Source organism: Primulina huaijiensis, chromosome 12 (genome assembly GCF_012295235.1).
Source record: "Primulina huaijiensis isolate GDHJ02 chromosome 12, ASM1229523v2, whole genome shotgun sequence".
Taxonomy (NCBI): domain Eukaryota; kingdom Viridiplantae; phylum Streptophyta; class Magnoliopsida; order Lamiales; family Gesneriaceae; genus Primulina; species Primulina huaijiensis.
In genome coordinates, this window is record NC_133317.1 from 19,959,752 (window position 1) to 19,966,101 (window position 6,350).

Sequence of the window (6,350 nt, forward strand, 5' to 3'; positions counted from 1 at the left end):
TAAATTTATCACCTATTAGTGCTCAATATGTTGGTAAGCGAGGTCGAGCCCGTCGTCATCAAGGCAATTTCACCATTGAGCATCATTATAGGGTAAACTTTTTTTATGCCACGATAGATTCACAAATGCAATAAATTAATGTGCGTATTAGTGAAAATGCGATGGAGTTACTCATGCTTAGTTCTGCTTTAAATCCTCAAAATGCAAGTGATTCATTGAGATATATGGATATATGCAAACTGGTTGAAAATTTTTATCCACAAGATTTTACTAGTGAAGAAAAAGAACGGTTAGAGATTCAGTTAAAGCACTATGAGCATAATGTAGTCAAAGGGTCATATTACAAAAGTCTTTCAACTATTTCTGAGTTGTGTCAATGGTTGGTGAAGACTAAAAAAGCTGCTACATATGACCTAGTTTTTAGAGTGATCGTGCTTGTGCCGACTCTTCCAGTTTTTACTACTACTACAGAACGGTCATTCTCAGTTATGAATATCGTCGAAACTAGACTTCGGAGCAAACTGAAGGATGATTTTCTCTCGGATGCATTGATGATATTTATTGAAAGATAAATTGCTAAAAATATTTGTATAGAAACTATTAGTGAAAACTTTGAAAATTTTAAGGAACGTTGAATTCCTTTTAGTTAGAAATTTTCTTGTTAAAAACGTACTGATTATGTTTAATTGAATATAACCGATGAAATTTTTATTTTTCCTCTGTAATATTTTGTTCGATTTTTTAAACGGCCCCCACAAAGTGGAAATCCTGGATCCGCCTCTGGTCACAACTGTTGTATAATGTAGTTGTATCATTACTTGTGCTCAGTCGTCCAAATTCCCTATTTTCTTTCGGTTATGAGCGTTAAGTTTATATAAATTCGAATTTTAGGATCCATCGACCAGTTGATTTCAAGATCCTTCTTTTATTTGAACAAAGTGATTTTTATAAAGTATGTCTAATGAGTATTTGCTTAATTTATCTAAAAAAAGTTTTTATAGATATGGATAAAATAAGCAAATTGTTATGAAAAAATAAAAATTTATGATTAAAAAAAGTAAAAATATCAAACTACACACTTTATAATATTTTTCTCTCAACTCAATTGTGAATTTCTTCACAAATGATAAGGCTATTTATAGAATTTCTTTGGTAATAATCCAAAAAATAAATTACATCATTACCTTCATCATCACACACAAATTTCTAATTTTTACAACTCTTATTTTCAACATTCAAATATTCAACATTCAAATATTCAATACACCTATGTTGAATATTAATTTTCAACAGTCTCTCTTGTGATGATGATCATAATGATTGTCTTTATTATATGTTTTTATACTGTCTCGTTAAAAACCTTATTAGGAAAAACCCATTGGGATAAAAACCATAGTAAGTGAAAAAAAGTGCATTCACGTAAACTCCCCCTCATGTTGACCCGAACAATTCTTCACGAATTTCGTAGATTGCGCATCCCAATATTATATATGTGCTTTCTGAATATTGTCGTAGGAAGCGCATTTGAGAAGAGATCTGATGAGTTTTCACTTGATTGAATGTGACGAACATCAAAATATTTATTCTTCTCAAGTTCCTTGGTGAATGCGAAGAACTTAGGAGGAATATGTTTAGTTCTGTCGTCTTTTATGTATCCTTCTTTCATTTGAGCAACACATGCAGCATTATCTTCATATAGTATCACAGCCTTCTCGTCAAATGATAATCCGCATGAGATTTGGATATGTTGGGTCATTGATTTTAACCGCACACATTCACGTCTTGTTTCATGTAGTGCAATAATCTCGGCATGATTTGATGAAGTTGTTACGAGTGTTTGTTTCTGTGAAGCCAAGAAATTGCAGTGCCTCCACGAGTAAATACATATCCAGTTTGGGAACGTGCTTTGTGTGGATCATATAAGTATCCAGTATCGGCATAATCAATTATACTTGGATTAGCATCTTTTGAATACAAAAGTCCTAAGTCTGTCGTTTCTCGTAGATAATGAATATATGTTTAATTCCGTTCTAGTGTCTCTTTGTTGGATATGCGCTAAATCTTGCCAATAAATTGACGGCAAAAGATATATCAGACTTTGTACAATTTGTAAGATACATAAAAGCACCGATAGAACTTAGATATGATACTTCTGGACGAAGAATATCTTCATCATCTTCACATGGACGGAATGGATCATTTTCTATGTTTAATGATCTAACAATCATTGGAGTACTTAAAGGATTTGATTTATCCATATTAAAACGTTTAAGGATCTTTTCTGTATAATTTGTCTGGTGAACAAATATTCCACATTCTTTGTTCAATTTGTAAACCTAGACAATACTTGATTTTTCCAAGATCATTCATTTCAAATTCTTCCTTCAAGTATGACACAACTTCTTGAATTTCCTTATTCGTTCCAATGATGTTTAAATCATCAACATATACAGTAATAATTACGCATCTGGATTTTGTTTTCTTAATGAAAACACAAGGGCATATTGAATTATTTACATATCCCTTTTTCATAAAGTGATCACTTGGCCGATTATACCACATTCGGCCGGATTGCTTTAACTCATATAATGATCTTTGTAATTTCATAGAATAACATTCTCTGGGTTTTGAACCTTGTGCAACAAGTCGAGCTTTATATCTTACTATTTCATTTTTCTCATTTCGCTTTCGAATAAAAACCCATTTGTATCCAATATGTTTTACACCTTCAGTGTAAGGACTATAGGTCCAAAAACATTACGTTTATTTAGCGAATCCAATTCAACCTGGATGGCATCTTTCCATTTTATCCAATCCTGCCGATTTTTACATTCACCAAAAGATTTTGGTTCATGATCTTCATTATCATTTATGATGTCGATTGCCACATTATAAGAAAATATATCATCAATTTCTTCAATATCTTTTCGGTTCCATATTTTTCCAGTATTAATATAATTGATACAGATTTCATGATTCTCGTCAGCTTGTGGATCTGACAGAACATTTTCATCATCATGTGTTTCTTCAGGAACATCATTCTCTATTTTGTGATCATCGTGTTTCTCTATGAATTTTGTTTTTCGAGGATTTTTATCCTTGGAACCGACTGGCCTTCCACGCTTCAGGCGTTTTATGATAACATGAGTTTTTTCAATTTGTTTCTTTGGAATTTCAATACGAGCAGGGGCATTTACAGCATGTATATATGATTTAGTTACCCCTTTTGCATCTGTAAATGCATCTGGTATTTGATTCGCTATTCTTTGCAAGTGCACAATTTGTTGTACATCTTTTTCACATTGTTTTGTTCTTGGATCCAGATGTAACATTGATGATACATACCATGTAATTTCCTTTTCGGTATGTTTCTTTTCTCCTCCTAACATTAAGAAGATTTTCTCATTAAAATGAAAATCAGCAAAACATGTTGTGAACACGTCGCTTGTCTGAGGTTCAAGATATAGAATGATTGATGGACTATCATAACCGATACAAATTTCATTCTTTCTTTGAGGTCCCATTTTCTTTCGTTGAGGTGGTGCAATAGACATATACACTATACATCCAAAAATTCTCAGATGAGAAATGTCTGGTGTAAGGTCCAAAATTTAGACAACGTAATCCAACCGCATGCGAATCTAGGAAATTTGAAAATGAGTAAGTAATTGATTTTAATTGCTAATTAATTATGTGACATACTTATGCATATGCTAAATGAGATTTTTATTGTCATCATGCATAAAATTGTATTTTTAGGAATATTCAAGTGACGATCGAGGAACGGGAACCGAGTGCTGAAAAAAATATGTAAAATATTTTTATTAAATGATTATTTTTAATTATTTAAAATATGGGTGAGGCTTTTTAGCACTTTTGAAAATATAGGGTTTTGAGGTGATTTTATAAGCCGAGACGTAAATTTTATCGGTGTTGGTTTTTCAACAAAAAAATCGAGCTTCTTAGCAACCCGGCTAATAAATTCACATCTTTAAATAAAGAAAAACTTTGGTATTATTTTATTTAAATCCTAATTAGACTAATGGGCCTACTAAGGTGTCTTAATAGGCCTAATTAGCCTTGTAGGTGATTAACTTAGTATTTAATTTATTAATTAAGTCAAACCCTAGTCTACTTGAAAGGAAAAATCGGCCACTCACTTTTTTGAAACTGAAAAACTCTCCCAACACCACACAACACACACACGGCAGCTTTTTCTCAACAAAATCTCACCGGAAGGAATTTTCGAAAGTTAGCTTCAAGCCAAGCGTCGTCACATCCCGTTCTTCATCTTCAAAGGATATTCGAGCGTATATTACGCAAAGGCACACCTTAATCTCCCTTTTTCTCATCCATCATATCATATTATCGTTTAAATTATTGCATGTATGAAGGCCATGATTTTGTTTCAAGTATTTTCGAATTTTTGCATGCACCCATGAAGAAACATGATATTTTGATACAAATTCCTAAAGCTTTTGTGAAAAAAGGACTGCCATGAATTTAGGTTGGAACCAGTGGTGTCTATGCATGATTTAAGTTCCTAACATACTCACCATAACAACCAAAGTTGAAGCAAGGAGGAGCGAACCATGTGAAAAAAAAAGGAACGAAAGCTGTTGTCATGAGTTTAGGGGTTCGGGTTCCTTGGTCCAGGGGCTGGTTTGGGTCGTGGCTTGGGGCCAGGGCTCGGCCAGGGGATGGTTTAGTCGGGGAAGGGACCCTATCCACGTGAGGGTTCGGTTCGTGAGGGCTGGGAGGAGTCCTTGTAAACAAGGACTCCTACCCGAGAGTGTGTGATGGGGCGCTGGGGTTTCACGGCTTGGGTATGGGAAGGAGTTCGGTCCAGGGCTCGTGGACTGGGTTAGGGTGACTCTTTAGGGTCCTAGGAAGGTGTAATGGGGGTTGGTTCGGGTACTGGGTAGTCGGCTGTTAGAGTAGGTGCTCGTCGAGCCAAGTGTTGGCCGAGTGTTCACAATGAAACTCTATGTATAAGCAATCTTTATTTTAATAATATTTGAAATTATTGTTTTGGCACATCTTTATCTGTATACCCATGCTAGTTGCATAGATAAAGCCCTTGAATATACAAATAGTAGAAAGAATATGAGATGCTCATATGATGAGTATCATGAAACTCATATTTGGAATACTGTATATTCTAAACGGTTCCTAGTCGATTCAGCCGCCGCTAAGAAGGATATAGGCCGCTCGAGCTTGAGACTAGTATCTGCGATGTGAGTACCATGTTTCATTGGTAGGGGACATTGTGATGTCCGAGCATGCAGATAGGTGCTCCTGGTAGAGTGCACTGAACAACCCTCCATTAAAGGACTTTCCAAGTGGTTCTCACTTATCGAGTGGAAAAGTCCTAGTTTATGGTTGTACACCATTAGTCCTTATGACCCGGGACAACATTGAGACTCTATGTGCTAGAATTACACTTTGACTTGTTTACCGACTCTCATGGGGTCATCAGGTGGCAAGGTTGGGTGTTCTGTCGAAACATATAGGAGTCGATGCATTGTAGTCGGGGATTCACCGCTTACCTACGGGTATGGATATCCTATGTGTTTTTCATGTATATGTAGTTTGAAATCTCTGATCAGAGTATGGTGGTAATTATGAAAGGGGTTTCATAGATTACACCATCGATGCAACTACGACATGACACATAGTATCGATTCATTGACAACTCTCGATATACCAATGGTTGTCGAATCGGTCGGGATATATGAGTTGAAGAGACCGTACTGTACGCTAACCATAATCGAATGGTTCTTGCATGCACTATCATTTGATACCTAGGGAATCATGTAAGCGATGCTGCTAGGCGTTTAACATGATTGGTTGGGTACTATCAGACTTGAGTTCTGACGTTCTTATTATCAAGGAGTTGATAAATAAGAATGGAGCAATTGGGGTATGCTCATATAAGGACATGTTTAGTCCGAATCACATGGAGATGTGAACCCACGGCTAGTTGTATCAATGAACCATTATTATGGACTAAATTAAATTAATTCAAGTGTTGAATTAATTAAACACTAGTGGACCTAGTAGAGTCCAAATAATTAAATTAATTCAAGTGTTGGATTAATCAAATCATATTGAGTCTTGTAGAGCTCAATTAAAATAATTATTTAACTAGTGGGACTTGGGTAAATTCAAGTAATGTTTAATTAGTCTCAAATATGTTTGAGATAATTAAAATTAAGTCCATAGATTTTTAATTGTTAAAAATCAAATAACAAAGCATGCTTGGGAGGTGGAAGGTTGTGGATTACTTTTTATTAAAATAATACAAGGCTTGCACCTTTTGCTTTTTGCTTTTCTCACAACCAAGACAA